The sequence below is a fragment of the Lepidochelys olivacea genome (genome assembly GCF_965140295.1).
Source record: "Lepidochelys olivacea isolate rLepOli2 genome assembly, chromosome: 24".
NCBI classification, from domain to species: domain Eukaryota; kingdom Metazoa; phylum Chordata; order Testudines; family Cheloniidae; genus Lepidochelys; species Lepidochelys olivacea.
Window position 1 is genome coordinate 3,013,637 of NC_140434.1, and position 16,587 is coordinate 3,030,223.

Consider the following 16,587-nt stretch of genomic DNA (forward strand, 5'->3'; position numbering starts at 1 on the left):
CTACTCGGTATCTACCACAATAAAAAATAAATTGGAGGTAGGTTCAGCTGACCTAATAAGACCTCATTTCAGAGCTTTGGCCCACAGTATGGAGACTTCTGCAGCAGGTCCTTCTGCAAAGGAGAATGAAACACCAGGAGGCAGACGATGCCAGGAATCACAAATTTTATTGGAGCACGTCTCCATTAAAAGACATGATGGGATAAGAGAAAAAAGGAGGAAAATCTCCCACAGGAAAAAGAGTTGAAAGCACAAGTGTTACAGGATCTCTCCCAGGAACAGCTGACATCCCAGGGGCACAAAGACGGTCAGTTACTCGTTACAAGGGGAGGCATTGACCTTTGGAGAGGAAAAGCAGAAACGGTGCGCAGTGTGCGGATAGAGAGTGGAAACGTTCCTAGAAACACGTCCCACTGCGAGGGGAATGCCAGACCAGCGGAGCGAGGAGAGAGTTTCGGCGCGAGGGGCTGTAATTCATTCTCATTCTGTAGATGTCCGAGGTTCCATGGGTCCTAACAGAGCTTCTTTTCTTTGCAGCAGTGCTGCACGGGGGGGCATTTTTCAGGGCATGGAGGGCACGGAATGCACTTTTCAGGGCACGGAATGCACTTTTCAGGGCACGGGCATGGACATGGATGCACGCATGTAGTACACTTCTTCACGCAGACTTTACAGCAAGGATCCACGCATTTTGTCACACACTTGGTCACACAGACTTTGCAGCAGGGATCCAGGCATTTGGTAGTGCACTTGGTCACACAGCAAGGAGGAGGCAGGCAGGTCTGTTTGCATTGCTGCTGGTAAACCATCTTCCTGGACGTGGGCAAAACTGAAAGACAAAGTAGGCTTCAAGGTTTGCAAAATCAAAACAAACAGCATCATTTTCTCATTAGCCTCATGCACCAGAACATTCAGCAGAATCAGAGCCTGGTGCACTGGGAACACTTCTCCAGAGAGAGCATTACCATTGCCAACCGCTTCAGAAAGAACAAACATAGGGGAGGATGGACTGAAATCCCATTCTAAAGGTCTGCAATGGGATTCGTGAAATAACCTCAAGATACCTAAGCAAAACACTCTTCTGACCAGTAAAATATCTCTGCAGAAGAAAGCAAAACATTCGGTGCAAAATGTACTCTAAGATTGAAAGAGTTATCCTGAGATTAATGGCAGGGCGAGAGATACAGAATGGGTTGAGCAGTATTGGTAACCATTGATCATTACTGCATTCAAATATTTTTCTGCTAGAAGAGTTAAATAAACCACTCAGTGCTTCTGAACGTGCAGGTGGCAAATGGAAGAGCATTTGTGCAAATGTTCTCTTCCCAGGTCCTGAGGCTGCACGAATGTATCTGGAGTTGCATTTCCAGTACAGAGCAGCTTGATTTTTATGGGTGGTGATTCCTTGAATCTACTTACTGCCTTCCTTTCATTGGGAGGATGTGTGCGCAGGCAAGGCCTTTAGAGTCTCTTCTGTTCCCCTCCAGCTCTGCAGCTGGTGTAAATCAGTGGAGCTCCATTGACATCCACAGAATTGAGCAGGTTTTCGCTCGTGAGGAATCGGGCAGTGAGACTGCAGGGGCTATATCCCCTCCATATCGTGTCAGTCTGAGTTACTTGCAGACGCATCTTACTCCTTTGCCCTCAAATCTCCGACCGCTCCCTCCGCCTAGAGGTTTTCCTTTCCCACTTCTCTCTTCTGAAACTCTGAGCCCCGCCCTGTAATTCCCTGTCACACCCACTAATTGAATCTCCTGATTTAGAAAGGGCTGCGTAAATCATGGACGGAGAACATTCAGCACAAACAGAGCTTGGTGCCGTGGGAAACATTTCTGTCAAGAGAGCATTGCCATTGCAAACCACTTGAGAAAGAACAACCCTGACAGAGAATGGACTGAAATCCCTTCCTGCACCCTGCAATGGGATTAGAGAAATCACAGCAAGATACTTACGCAAAGTGCTCTTGTGAACAGCGAGGAAAGGAAAGCCTGAAATGAAGCCCAGCCATGAAGTTAGCTCTCAATAATAAGAACAAGACTTACCAAGTCACCAACTGGAGCAAATGAAGAAGCCGAGTGAATTGAGGAGCACTGGGTCATGAGCCTTTTTATATGGTTTCCATGGCCTGCTCCACGGAAATGAGGCACCCCACAGGTATGTCTCGCTCGAATCACACAGCCTTCAATTGCTCATTTGCATCACTAATGTTGCTAATTATTTTAAATAATTATTTTAAGCGGATGCACGTTCCATATTAGAGGAAATGCTGTTTGGAAGTTCTCTGCCTGATCCACAGAGTCGACATTAGAAAAAGGCAATTCAATTAACACCAGGATTCTTTGCTTTTCCATAAATTCCTTCTTCAGACTGTCTTCCATCTTCCTTTGAGGCATCTGGTACTGGTTGCTGTAGGAGACAGGACACTGGGCGGGATGGATCTTTGCTCTGAGCCATTATGGGTATTTCTTCGTTCCTGCTAATGTACAACTTCCCTTCATGATATACCACCCAGGCAGCTATAGACACAGAGGTGACCTTGGATTCATGGATTCTCAAGTCTTTTTAGCAGAAGGATACTTCAGATCCAGCCCACCCTGTTAATTCTGCTAGAATAAATATTTGTCAGGAGATTCCTACTGATATGGTGTTTGGCTCATTATTATCTGACATTGTGTCATCACTTAGGGGTGGCTTCTTGCCATTTTGCTCTCAAATTTTATTTCAGTTCTTGTATTTTCTAATACAGATGGCAAGCTGCTGTGGCAGGGTCCATCTTGATATATATGGGATGCCAGCGACCCCAGAGGGGAAAGCAATCACCTGTCCATGTCTCAAAAGAGTGGTAGACGATTTTTTTTATTTCATGATTTAAATGACTGAACCTCCTAGAAAAAAGAACAGGAGAACGTGTGGCACCTTAGAGATTAACAAATTTATTTGAGAATAAGCTTTTGTGGGAAGTGGGCTGTAGCTCATGCAACCTTATGCTCAATTTGTTAGGCTCAAAGGTGCCACAACTACTCCTGTTCTTTTTGCAGATACAGACTAATACGGGTGATACTGTGAAACCTGTACCTCCTAGAGGCCCCAACAACGAGAGCAAACTTATTGCTAGGTGCTGTACAAACATATGGCACTTGCCCCAAAGATTTCCATCTAGACGGATAAAAGGTTGGAAGGGAAAGAGGCGTAGGGAGGTGAAGTGACTTGACCAAGATCACACAGGTGGGCAGAGGCAGGGATATAGTCCCGTTCTCCTGTCTCCCCGTGCAATGCCATATCCAGGAGATCCCTCTGCCTCCTGTAAGGTATTGAATTATTGTGACTCACTAGGGGACAGATTCCTTTACTAGAAGAATCCAGAGATATTTTCCAGCCCTTACCTCTTCCAGGGAGGACCTCATTCTTGGAACCCTGTGGCCCAGCTGGTGAGAACAACACACGGGAATTCCAAAGAGGAAGATACACCCGTCTCGTCAGCGTCAGAGCCTGAGTCACAGGGTATTGAATCAGCTGCTGCCATCTGAACCCACAGGAGAATCACACCCCCTCAGGGCCCTGCGGCATGAGACTCCACAGTGCCCGTTAATTGACTAAGCAGGAATAGCAAGTGACACCAAAGAAAGGGTCTGCAAGATGCCCTAGGATGGGCTCTTAATGACCCACAAGTGTTGGCTTTAAGGAGGAAAAGGGAACATGATCTTCCTGATACCTGCATAGAAAGCTCCTCATTTTCTGACTAAAAAAATTAAAACTTTCAACCCTTGTTTTTTTCTTCACAACAGTCACTGCCCTGTGTACACAGGATAAGCTGGGTATCTTTCCCTGCCCATATTAGCATAATGACAATTCCACACTCACGTTGATGGCCTCTTAGATCTGTAAATGTTTTGATGGAATGGAGATGGACAGGAGATAGTTCTCACCCGTGGGGGAACTGGCATCTCATACGTATAAAGACGCACCTCCATCACAAGAGTTTACAATCTATATTAGAAAATATTAGAATTAGGATGAAGTTTCAGTGCAAAATAGCAAGAAGGCAACACGAGGTAAAGACACAATGTCACATAACAAAGACCCAAGCTTCTTCTCAGGAAACACCTGACCAATATTCCCTCTAGCAGGAGTAACAGCGGCGAGTAGGCTGCATTTGGAGTCTCCTACTGCTCAAACTACCAAGGAATCCATGAGCCCAGCATCAGCTCTGTGCCCAGAGAGACATGCGTGGTGTATCATGGACGGGAGATGTACATTAGTAGGAGCAGAGGAATACCCCTAGTGGATCAGCTCAGAGATCCATCCAGGCCACTATCTTCTCTCTGCAAGTGAGCAGTACCAGATGCCTCAGAGGAAGATGCAAAAGCCTGCAGAAGGAAGGAATGGAAATCCATAAAGACCATTTTTAAGCAAACAATGCAGTTGTTCATTGAATTGTATTTCTAATATGAATTTTGTAGGTCAGGCGTTTCCTCAAAGATGACACGTGTGTCCACTTAAACTAATTATTAAAAATAATGATGCAAACAAATAGTTGAAGGATGTTTAATTGGAGCAAGTTACTTTATTCAAATCATATTTGCATACCTCTAGGATCTCTCGTTTCCGGATGCCAGGCCATGGAAACCACATAAAAAGGCTCGCATCACAATGCTTCTCAATCGACTCGAAATCTTTACTAGCTCCTGTAGGTGAATTGGGTAAGTCTCCTTCTGATGATTGGGAGCTAACTTTAAGGTTGGGCTTTATTTTTGGCTTTCCTGTCCTTGCTGCTCAGAAGAATGTTTTGCTAAACTATCTTGTGGCTATTTCACGAATCCCATTGCAGGCCATGGGAATGGGATATCAGTCCATCCTCCCCCATGTTTGTTCTTTCTGAAGTGGTTTGCAATGGGAATGCTCTCTGTGGAGAAGTTTTCCTTGTGCACCAGCCTCTGATTCTGCTGAATGTTCCGGTGCACGATGCTCAGGAGAAGATGATGCTGTTTGCCTTGATTTTGCAAACCCTGAAATCTCCTTTGTCTTTCAGGTTTGCCCACGTCCAGGAAGATGGTTTACCAGCAGCAATGCAAACAGACCTGCCTGCCTCCTCCTTGCTGTGTGACCAAGTGTACTACCAAGTGCCTGGATCCCTGCTGCAAAGTCTGTGTGACCAAGTGTGTGAAAAAATGCATGGATCCTTGCTGTAAAGTCTGCGTGAAGAAGTGCACTACATGCGTGCATCCATGCCCATGCCCGTGCCCTCAAAAGTGTGCTCCATGTCCTCCGTGCTTTCCAAAATGCCCACCTGTGGAGCACTGCTGCAAAGAAAAGAAGTTCTGGTAGGGCCCACGGAACCACCGACGACTATGGAATGAAAATGAATTACAGCCCCTCGCACAGTAGCTCTCTCCTCGCTCCGCTGGTCTGCCATTCCCCTTGCAGTGGGACGTGTTTCTGGGAACGTTTCCAGTCTCTGTCCACATACTGCGCACTGTTCTGTCTCTCCTATCGAGAGGTCAATGCCTTCCCTTGTAACGAGTAACTGACCGTCATTGTGCCCTGGGATATCAGCTGTGCTGGGAGAGATCCTGTAAGATTTGTGCTGTAGACTCTTTCCTGTGGGAGATTTTCACCCTTGTTCTCTTTTCCCATCCCATCTTTTAATGTAGAGCAATAAAAGCTACAATTTACGACATCGTCAGCCTCCTGGTGTTTCATCTCTTCAGCACTCATATGCGCTCAGAGCCAGATTCTCCTTCTTTGGGTTTCCTTTTAAAAAGACCCTTCCCTAGGAAGTGGTGGCTGGTGCCCAGAAGAAGTCATGGGGACAGAGGGAGCAAGGAGGAGCGGAGACAGCTGGGTACAGGGGAGACAGGCCGGGTCTCTGCCTCTGTGGGACTGAAACAGTCAGACAGCAGCAGCCTGTGTCCCCTGCTCAGCGCCTCCCCCGTCTGCTGTCTGTTGTGTGTGTGCGACAGGGCCTGAATTCCCAGGGGGTATCCAGGTGCGCTGCACCAGTGGGGGCCGGACCAGCTCAGCTCTCAGAGGGGTTCTGCCCGTTGCAGCAGCTGGGCCGCAAAACAATTTCGTTTTTTTTAATTCTCATGATTTTGGGGTCCCACTGATACCTGTTTAGCACTTCGGCCTGACCATCCTGCCGACGCCCACAAGCTGGTATCCTAATATTCGGCAATATTCAACTACTGCCACCAGCGACCAGCCTTGCGCTGCAACTTCTCTTTAGTGAAGGGTGCGTCAGGCTTAGCGTGACCAAATGTCCTGATTTTATCGGGACTGTCCTGATTCTTTGGGGATTTGACTTATATACGACCCTAACAACTAATCAGTATGTCAAGAGAAAGGACTGTGTGGTACCCCCGAGCTCTGATTCAGCTGAGAAAGGACCTGCTGCAAAAGCCACCATGCCGGGAGGGTGGGGTGGGCAAAGCTTTGAAATGAGGCCTTGTTAAGTTAGCCAACCCCACCTCCAATTCAGTTTCTATTTTTATGGGTACTAAAGAGAGCTCACAGGAGCTTGGCCGTGCTAGAACATCAATGTCCGGTTGAGCAAAAGAAGAAACCGTGACGAGAAAAGATCTTGATTTTCCACAGTATTCGCACCCCCTTCAGTCAGGGATGACTGATGCTATCCGTAAACACTGGCATGGATCAGATATTATGTGGGAGATTTTTTATATGCTTACCAGGGCTGGGTGCCCAGAAATGAGACAGGCTAGTGATATACAGATGTGATTTTTAACAATGCAAACTTCCTCCACCTACAGATCCTTCAATTACTTGCTTGCATCAAGATTTTTAAAAAGTATTTTAACAATTAGTTATAATTATTTTAAGGAAACACACGTGACAGTGTCTGAGCAAATGCTGTTTGTAAGTTCTTGCGCCTGACCCACGTAATTCCAATGGGAAAAAAACAATTCAACAAAGAACTGGCTTATTTGCTTTCTAAAATGGACTCTTACGTATTTCCATAAATTCCCCTTCACAGGCGTTCTTGCACCTTCTTCTGAGATATCTTGGGGTGCTCACTGTCAGAGACACGATCCTGGCCTAGACTGATCTGTGGTCTGACCTGCTATGGGTATTTCTCCATTCCTGCTAATCTGCAGCTCCCCTCCACGCTTCTATAAACATGGAGTTGATGTTGGAATAATGAACACCCCAGTAATTTTAGCAGTAGGACAGTCTCCACTCTGTTAGTCCTGCTAGAAGACATATCTGGGGTCCTTATCATCTGACATTGTGTCTTCGCTTAGTAGTGGCTTCCTGCTATTTTGTGATGCAACTTCTTTCTCCTTCAAAACCAATCGAATACACTCGACATTCATCGATTCCAAGGCCAGAAGGGACCACTCTGATCACCTCATCTGATCTCTTGTCCAACACTGGCCACAGAACTAACCCGGAATAACTTCTAAAGCATAGACATTGGACAAACATCCGGTCTTGATTTAAAACTTCTCAGTGATGGAGAATCCACAACCACGGCTGGCAAATGGTTCCAATGCCTAATCACACTCCCTGTTAATATTTTACGCCTTATTTCCAGCCTGAATTTTTCGAGCTTCAGCTTCCAGCCATGGTCCAGTGACCTCCTCAACCAGCTCTTGTAAAACTCTTGCATTTGAGTTATCTGGACCTCCTTCTTTAAAAATGTCTAACTTTAATAGCTTCTCTTCAACATCCTCTATTTTAAGACCTTTGTGCTGGACAGGTGTCTATCCTTATACATATGGGATGTCAGTGCGCCCAGTGGTGAGAGCAAAATCTTGTTTATCTCCCTTATGTTAAAAATGTTTACATATCTAAGGTGCCCTCAGTCTGAGTTTGCAATTATAATTACCCCAATATGGACGGGAAAAGTCACCCATGTTATCCTCTTTATACAGCGTGATGAGCATTCTGAACAAGAATGACAGGAGTTTTAATTGATTTAAATCATGGAATGAGAACTTACCATACATGTGTCAGGAAGCTCATGTTCCCTTTTAACTGATCATAGGGTGGTTTTCTTTCTTGCTTGCTTGCTTGCTTTCTTTCAAAAGAGAGACTGTTGCAGAGATTTCCATAATTGTAAGCTACTTGAGACCAGAACCATAGTTTCCTTATGTGTTTGTACAGCCCCTAGCACAATGGGGTCCTGGACCACTAATGATGCTCCTTGGCCTTACCTCTATTCCAGGATTATGCCCCAGATTCTATCACCTTCAGGAGAAGGGACTGTTTCCTGTTGCATGTCTGCTCAGCCCTTGACGCACTGTGGCCCCGGTCTCAGGGGGGGCCTCGAAGAGCTAATGAAATTTGAAGTAATAATAACAGCTCACCTGTACTTCACCAGCACTGACAAACCCTTAGATGAAAGGCTGGCAAAGAGCTGGGAGGGCTTGGCTGATGCGAGTTGAATTATTTGTGGCACCCAGAGAACACTGCAGTGTAAGAAATGCTCCAATGGTTGTCAAGGTTCCTTCCCCACTCTGAATTCTAGGGTACAGATGTGGGGACCTGAATGAAAACCTCCTAAGCTTACTTTTAGCAGCTTAGGTTAAAACTTCCCCAAGGTACAAACTATTTTACCCTTTGCCCTTGGACTTCCACTGCCACCACCAAACGTTTATCTGGCTTTATTTATTAGGAAAGTGTTGTTTGGAAATGTCTTTCCCCGCAAAATCCTCCCAACCCTTGAACCCCACTTCCTGGGGAAGCTTTGGTAAAAATCCTCACCAATTTGCATAGGTGAACACAAACCCAAACCCTTGGGTCTTAAGAACAATGAAAAGCATTCAGTTTCTGAAAAGAAGGATTTTAAGAGAAGTAAAAAAGAATCAGCTCTGTAAAATCAGGATGGTAAGTACCTTACAGGGTAATTAGGTTCAAAACATAGAGAATCCCTCTAGGCAAAACCTTAAGTTACAAAAAGACACACAGACAGGAATCTTCATTCTATTCAGCACAGCTTAATTTCTCAGCCATTCAAAGAAATCATAATCTAACGCATCTCTAGCTAGATTACTTACTACATTCTAAGACTCCATTCCTGTTCTGTCCCCGGCAAAAGCATCACACAGACAGACACAGACCCTTTGTTTTTCTCCCTCCTCCCAGCTTTTGAAAGTACCTTCTCTCCTCATTGGTCATTTTGGTCAGGTGCGAGCGAGGTTATCCTAGCCTCTTAACCCTTTACAGGTGAAAGGGTTTTTCCTCTGGCCAGGAGAGATTTTAAAGGGGGTTACCCTTCCCTTTATATTTATGACAATGGTCTTTTCTCCTTTCTTTCTTTTTAGGTTTCTGCGTTTCTACGAAGTCACCCAGGCTTATCGCGGAAATTTTCTTTCCCCTCTTTTCATGCGATGTGGGTCTTTTAAAGCAAAACACAAGAGAGCTTGAAATGGGTGAGACAGGAGCCAAGCAGTGATTAAAGAGACAAAGAGAGGGCAAAGCAAACACCAGGAGGCAGATGATTCCAGGAAGAGCAAGTTACATTTCAACGCAACAATAATTCGAGGTTGGATGGAAGCTGGGGAATGAAATTATTCCAGTGCTGAAGACGTGACGGTGGAATTGTACAGAGTGAGTGTCTCGGATGTGAGCAATATCTGAGGGTTGACTACGCAGTCAGTTACATCCTACATGAGAAGGTCCTGATCCCATAAGAGAATTAACAGTCTGTGAAAGGATAAACCCCTGGAACCGTCAGTGAAATAAGGAACAAAGCTCAGGAGAACATGAGCTAAGCAAGAGGAGGAAAAATAACTTGCAAAGGGATGTGAGATGTGTGAATTTTTGACAGGGAGGTTGCTTAACCATTGGAAAAACATTGCAAGGGAAGGGGGAGGATCCTCCATCACTAAAAGTCTTCAGATCAAGACCTTTCTGGCAGAGACGCCTTAGAGAATCACAAGATATGGGGTATAAGTATACAGGGGTGACTGGGTGAAATTCTCTGTGCATTATCGTACAGGATGTCAGTCTAGATGGCAATGGTCTCTTCTCACCTTATGCAATTTAAAGGTGAAAATGTAGATAGGGGAATACAGCAATCGAGTTTCCAAGAAATGTGAAACAGAGGTGTACATTTTGAAAGGCAATGCCTGATTGCACGTGGTGCTTGCAAAAGTCTCCCCCATAATGTATAATCCATGGCTGTGCTTATGGATAGCATCAGTAACCCCCTATTGAAGGAGGCATGAATTCTGTGGAAGATTAAGATCTAGTCTCTTAAAAGAGGCCTTGTTTCCTTGACTTCCAATGGTTTTCTAGGACGGCCAAGTCCCCGTGGGGTCTACTCGGTATCTACCACAATAAAAAATAAATTGGAGGTAGGTTCAGCTGACCTAATAAGACCTCATTTCAGAGCTTTGGCCCACAGTATGGAGACTTCTGCAGCAGGTCCTTCTGCAAAGGAGAATGAAACACCAGGAGGCAGACGATGCCAGGAATCACAAATTTTATTGGAGCACGTCTCCATTAAAAGACATGATGGGATAAGAGAAAAAAGGAGGAAAATCTCCCACAGGAAAAAGAGTTGAAAGCACAAGTGTTACAGGATCTCTCCCAGGAACAGCTGACATCCCAGGGGCACAAAGACGGTCAGTTACTCGTTACAAGGGGAGGCATTGACCTTTGGAGAGGAAAAGCAGAAACGGTGCGCAGTGTGCGGATAGAGAGTGGAAACGTTCCTAGAAACACGTCCCACTGCGAGGGGAATGCCAGACCAGCGGAGCGAGGAGAGAGTTTCGGCGCGAGGGGCTGTAATTCATTCTCATTCTGTAGATGTCCGAGGTTCCATGGGTCCTAACAGAGCTTCTTTTCTTTGCAGCAGTGCTGCACGGGGGGGCATTTTTCAGGGCATGGAGGGCACGGAATGCACTTTTCAGGGCACGGAATGCACTTTTCAGGGCACGGGCATGGACATGGATGCACGCATGTAGTACACTTCTTCACGCAGACTTTACAGCAAGGATCCACGCATTTTGTCACACACTTGGTCACACAGACTTTGCAGCAGGGATCCAGGCATTTGGTAGTGCACTTGGTCACACAGCAAGGAGGAGGCAGGCAGGTCTGTTTGCATTGCTGCTGGTAAACCATCTTCCTGGACGTGGGCAAAACTGAAAGACAAAGTAGGCTTCAAGGTTTGCAAAATCAAAACAAACAGCATCATTTTCTCATTAGCCTCATGCACCAGAACATTCAGCAGAATCAGAGCCTGGTGCACTGGGAACACTTCTCCAGAGAGAGCATTACCATTGCCAACCGCTTCAGAAAGAACAAACATAGGGGAGGATGGACTGAAATCCCATTCTAAAGGTCTGCAATGGGATTCGTGAAATAACCTCAAGATACCTAAGCAAAACACTCTTCTGACCAGTAAAATATCTCTGCAGAAGAAAGCAAAACATTCGGTGCAAAATGTACTCTAAGATTGAAAGAGTTATCCTGAGATTAATGGCAGGGCGAGAGATACAGAATGGGTTGAGCAGTATTGGTAACCATTGATCATTACTGCATTCAAATATTTTTCTGCTAGAAGAGTTAAATAAACCACTCAGTGCTTCTGAACGTGCAGGTGGCAAATGGAAGAGCATTTGTGCAAATGTTCTCTTCCCAGGTCCTGAGGCTGCACGAATGTATCTGGAGTTGCATTTCCAGTACAGAGCAGCTTGATTTTTATGGGTGGTGATTCCTTGAATCTACTTACTGCCTTCCTTTCATTGGGAGGATGTGTGCGCAGGCAAGGCCTTTAGAGTCTCTTCTGTTCCCCTCCAGCTCTGCAGCTGGTGTAAATCAGTGGAGCTCCATTGACATCCACAGAATTGAGCAGGTTTTCGCTCGTGAGGAATCGGGCAGTGAGACTGCAGGGGCTATATCCCCTCCATATCGTGTCAGTCTGAGTTACTTGCAGACGCATCTTACTCCTTTGCCCTCAAATCTCCGACCGCTCCCTCCGCCTAGAGGTTTTCCTTTCCCACTTCTCTCTTCTGAAACTCTGAGCCCCGCCCTGTAATTCCCTGTCACACCCACTAATTGAATCTCCTGATTTAGAAAGGGCTGCGTAAATCATGGACGGAGAACATTCAGCACAAACAGAGCTTGGTGCCGTGGGAAACATTTCTGTCAAGAGAGCATTGCCATTGCAAACCACTTGAGAAAGAACAACCCTGACAGAGAATGGACTGAAATCCCTTCCTGCACCCTGCAATGGGATTAGAGAAATCACAGCAAGATACTTACGCAAAGTGCTCTTGTGAACAGCGAGGAAAGGAAAGCCTGAAATGAAGCCCAGCCATGAAGTTAGCTCTCAATAATAAGAACAAGACTTACCAAGTCACCAACTGGAGCAAATGAAGAAGCCGAGTGAATTGAGGAGCACTGGGTCATGAGCCTTTTTATATGGTTTCCATGGCCTGCTCCACGGAAATGAGGCACCCCACAGGTATGTCTCGCTCGAATCACACAGCCTTCAATTGCTCATTTGCATCACTAATGTTGCTAATTATTTTAAATAATTATTTTAAGCGGATGCACGTTCCATATTAGAGGAAATGCTGTTTGGAAGTTCTCTGCCTGATCCACAGAGTCGACATTAGAAAAAGGCAATTCAATTAACACCAGGATTCTTTGCTTTTCCATAAATTCCTTCTTCAGACTGTCTTCCATCTTCCTTTGAGGCATCTGGTACTGGTTGCTGTAGGAGACAGGACACTGGGCGGGATGGATCTTTGCTCTGAGCCATTATGGGTATTTCTTCGTTCCTGCTAATGTACAACTTCCCTTCATGATATACCACCCAGGCAGCTATAGACACAGAGGTGACCTTGGATTCATGGATTCTCAAGTCTTTTTAGCAGAAGGATACTTCAGATCCAGCCCACCCTGTTAATTCTGCTAGAATAAATATTTGTCAGGAGATTCCTACTGATATGGTGTTTGGCTCATTATTATCTGACATTGTGTCATCACTTAGGGGTGGCTTCTTGCCATTTTGCTCTCAAATTTTATTTCAGTTCTTGTATTTTCTAATACAGATGGCAAGCTGCTGTGGCAGGGTCCATCTTGATATATATGGGATGCCAGCGACCCCAGAGGGGAAAGCAATCACCTGTCCATGTCTCAAAAGAGTGGTAGACGATTTTTTTTATTTCATGATTTAAATGACTGAACCTCCTAGAAAAAAGAACAGGAGAACGTGTGGCACCTTAGAGATTAACAAATTTATTTGAGAATAAGCTTTTGTGGGAAGTGGGCTGTAGCTCATGCAACCTTATGCTCAATTTGTTAGGCTCAAAGGTGCCACAACTACTCCTGTTCTTTTTGCAGATACAGACTAATACGGGTGATACTGTGAAACCTGTACCTCCTAGAGGCCCCAACAACGAGAGCAAACTTATTGCTAGATGCTGTACAAACATATGGCACTTGCCCCAAAGATTTCCATCTAGACGGATAAAAGGTTGGAAGGGAAAGAGGCGTAGGGAGGTGAAGTGACTTGACCAAGATCACACAGGTGGGCAGAGGCAGGGATATAGTCCCGTTCTCCTGTCTCCCCGTGCAATGCCATATCCAGGAGATCCCTCTGCCTCCTGTAAGGTATTGAATTATTGTGACTCACTAGGGGACAGATTCCTTTACTAGAAGAATCCAGAGATATTTTCCAGCCCTTACCTCTTCCAGGGAGGACCTCATTCTTGGAACCCTGTGGCCCAGCTGGTGAGAACAACACACGGGAATTCCAAAGAGGAAGATACACCCGTCTCGTCAGCGTCAGAGCCTGAGTCACAGGGTATTGAATCAGCTGCTGCCATCTGAACCCACAGGAGAATCACACCCCCTCAGTGCCCTGCGGCATGAGACTCCACAGTGCCCGTTAATTGACTAAGCAGGAATAGCAAGTGACACCAAAGAAAGGGTCTGCAAGATGCCCTAGGATGGGCTCTTAATGACCCACAAGTGTTGGCTTTAAGGAGGAAAAGGGAACATGATCTTCCTGATACCTGCATAGAAAGCTCCTCATTTTCTGACTAAAAAAATTAAAACTTTCAACCCTTGTTTTTTTCTTCACAACAGTCACTGCCCTGTGTACACAGGATAAGCTGGGTATCTTTCCCTGCCCATATTAGCATAATGACAATTCCACACTCACGTTGATGGCCTCTTAGATCTGTAAATGTTTTGATGGAATGGACATGGACAGGAGATAGTTCTCACCCGTGGGGGAACTGGCATCTCATACGTATAAAGACGCACCTCCATCACAAGAGTTTACAATCTATATTAGAAAATATTAGAATTAGGATGAAGTTTCAGTGCAAAATAGCAAGAAGGCAACACGAGGTAAAGACACAATGTCACATAACAAAGACCCAAGCTTCTTCTCAGGAAACACCTGACCAATATTCCCTCTAGCAGGAGTAACAACGGCGAGTAGGCTGCATTTGGAGTCTCCTACTGCTCAAACTACCAAGGAATCCATGAGCCCAGCATCAGCTCTGTGCCCAGAGAGACATGCGTGGTGTATCATGGACGGGAGATGTACATTAGTAGGAGCAGAGGAATACCCCTAGTGGATCAGCTCAGAGATCCATCCAGGCCACTATCTTCTCTCTGCAAGTGAGCAGTACCAGATGCCTCAGAGGAAGATGCAAAAGCCTGCAGAAGGAAGGAATGGAAATCCATAAAGACCATTTTTAAGCAAACAATGCAGTTGTTCATTGAATTGTATTTCTAATATGAATTTTGTAGGTCAGGCGTTTCCTCAAAGATGACACGTGTGTCCACTTAAACTAATTATTAAAAATAATGATGCAAACAAATAGTTGAAGGATGTTTAATTGGAGCAAGTTACTTTATTCAAATCATATTTGCATACCTCTAGGATCTCTCGTTTCCGGATGCCAGGCCATGGAAACCACATAAAAAGGCTCGCATCACAATGCTTCTCAATCGACTCGAAATCTTTACTAGCTCCTGTAGGTGAATTGGGTAAGTCTCCTTCTGATGATTGGGAGCTAACTTTAAGGTTGGGCTTTATTTTTGGCTTTCCTGTCCTTGCTGCTCAGAAGAATGTTTTGCTAAACTATCTTGTGGCTATTTCACGAATCCCATTGCAGGCCATGGGAATGGGATATCAGTCCATCCTCCCCCATGTTTGTTCTTTCTGAAGTGGTTTGCAATGGGAATGCTCTCTGTGGAGAAGTTTTCCTTGTGCACCAGCCTCTGATTCTGCTGAATGTTCCGGTGCACGATGCTCAGGAGAAGATGATGCTGTTTGCCTTGATTTTGCAAACCCTGAAATCTCCTTTGTCTTTCAGGTTTGCCCACGTCCAGGAAGATGGTTTACCAGCAGCAATGCAAACAGACCTGCCTGCCTCCTCCTTGCTGTGTGACCAAGTGTACTACCAAGTGCCTGGATCCCTGCTGCAAAGTCTGTGTGACCAAGTGTGTGAAAAAATGCATGGATCCTTGCTGTAAAGTCTGCGTGAAGAAGTGCACTACATGCGTGCATCCATGCCCATGCCCGTGCCCTCAAAAGTGTGCTCCATGTCCTCCGTGCTTTCCAAAATGCCCACCTGTGGAGCACTGCTGCAAAGAAAAGAAGTTCTGGTAGGGCCCACGGAACCACCGACGACTATGGAATGAAAATGAATTACAGCCCCTCGCACAGTAGCTCTCTCCTCGCTCCGCTGGTCTGCCATTCCCCTTGCAGTGGGACGTGTTTCTGGGAACGTTTCCAGTCTCTGTCCACATACTGCGCACTGTTCTGTCTCTCCTATCGAGAGGTCAATGCCTTCCCTTGTAACGAGTAACTGACCGTCATTGTGCCCTGGGATATCAGCTGTGCTGGGAGAGATCCTGTAAGATTTGTGCTGTAGACTCTTTCCTGTGGGAGATTTTCACCCTTGTTCTCTTTTCCCATCCCATCTTTTAATGTAGAGCAATAAAAGCTACAATTTACGACATCGTCAGCCTCCTGGTGTTTCATCTCTTCAGCACTCATATGCGCTCAGAGCCAGATTCTCCTTCTTTGGGTTTCCTTTTAAAAAGACCCTTCCCTAGGAAGTGGTGGCTGGTGCCCAGAAGAAGTCATGGGGACAGAGGGAGCAAGGAGGAGCGGAGGCAGCTGGGTACAGGGGAGACAGGCCGGGTCTCTGCCTCTGTGGGACTGAAACAGTCAGACAGCAGCAGCCTGTGTCCCCTGCTCAGCGCCTCCCCCGTCTGCTGTCTGTTGTGTGTGTGCGACAGGGCCTGAATTCCCAGGGGGTATCCAGGTGCGCTGCACCAATGGGGGCCGGACCAGCTCAGCTCTCAGAGGGGTTCTGCCCGTTGCAGCAGCTGGGCCGCAAAACAATTTCGTTTTTTTTAATTCTCATGATTTTGGGGTCCCACTGATACCTGTTTAGCACTTCGGCCTGACCATCCTGCCGACGCCCACAAGCTGGTATCCTAATATTCGGCAATATTCAACTACTGCCACCAGCGACCAGCCTTGCGCTGCAACTTCTCTTTAGTGAAGGGTGCGTCAGGCTTAGCGTGACCAAATGTCCTGATTTTATCGGGACTGTCCTGATTCTTTGGGGATTTGACTTA

General features: G+C 45.9%; 4 long non-coding RNA genes across 4 annotated transcripts; 2 read left to right on the plus strand and 2 right to left on the minus strand.

Moving 5' to 3' along the window:
- Window positions 1–148: 148 nt before the first annotated feature.
- Window positions 149–2,073, minus strand: LOC311512705. The gene is made up of 2 exons (XR_014709538.1): window positions 2,043–2,073; window positions 149–829 (listed from the first exon to the last, which is right to left on the minus strand). It is a non-coding gene; the product is annotated as an uncharacterized lncRNA (long non-coding RNA).
- A 2,594-nt stretch (window positions 2,074–4,667) lies between these two features.
- LOC311512701 lies at window positions 4,668–5,677 on the plus strand. Its single transcript, XR_014709534.1, has 2 exons — window positions 4,668–4,700; window positions 5,030–5,677. It is a non-coding gene; the product is annotated as an uncharacterized lncRNA (long non-coding RNA).
- A 4,753-nt stretch (window positions 5,678–10,430) lies between these two features.
- LOC311512709 lies at window positions 10,431–12,355 on the minus strand. Its single transcript, XR_014709541.1, has 2 exons — window positions 12,325–12,355; window positions 10,431–11,111 (listed from the first exon to the last, which is right to left on the minus strand). It is a non-coding gene; the product is annotated as an uncharacterized lncRNA (long non-coding RNA).
- A 2,594-nt stretch (window positions 12,356–14,949) lies between these two features.
- LOC311512700 lies at window positions 14,950–15,959 on the plus strand. Its single transcript, XR_014709533.1, has 2 exons — window positions 14,950–14,982; window positions 15,312–15,959. It is a non-coding gene; the product is annotated as an uncharacterized lncRNA (long non-coding RNA).
- Window positions 15,960–16,587: the final 628 nt, after the last annotated feature.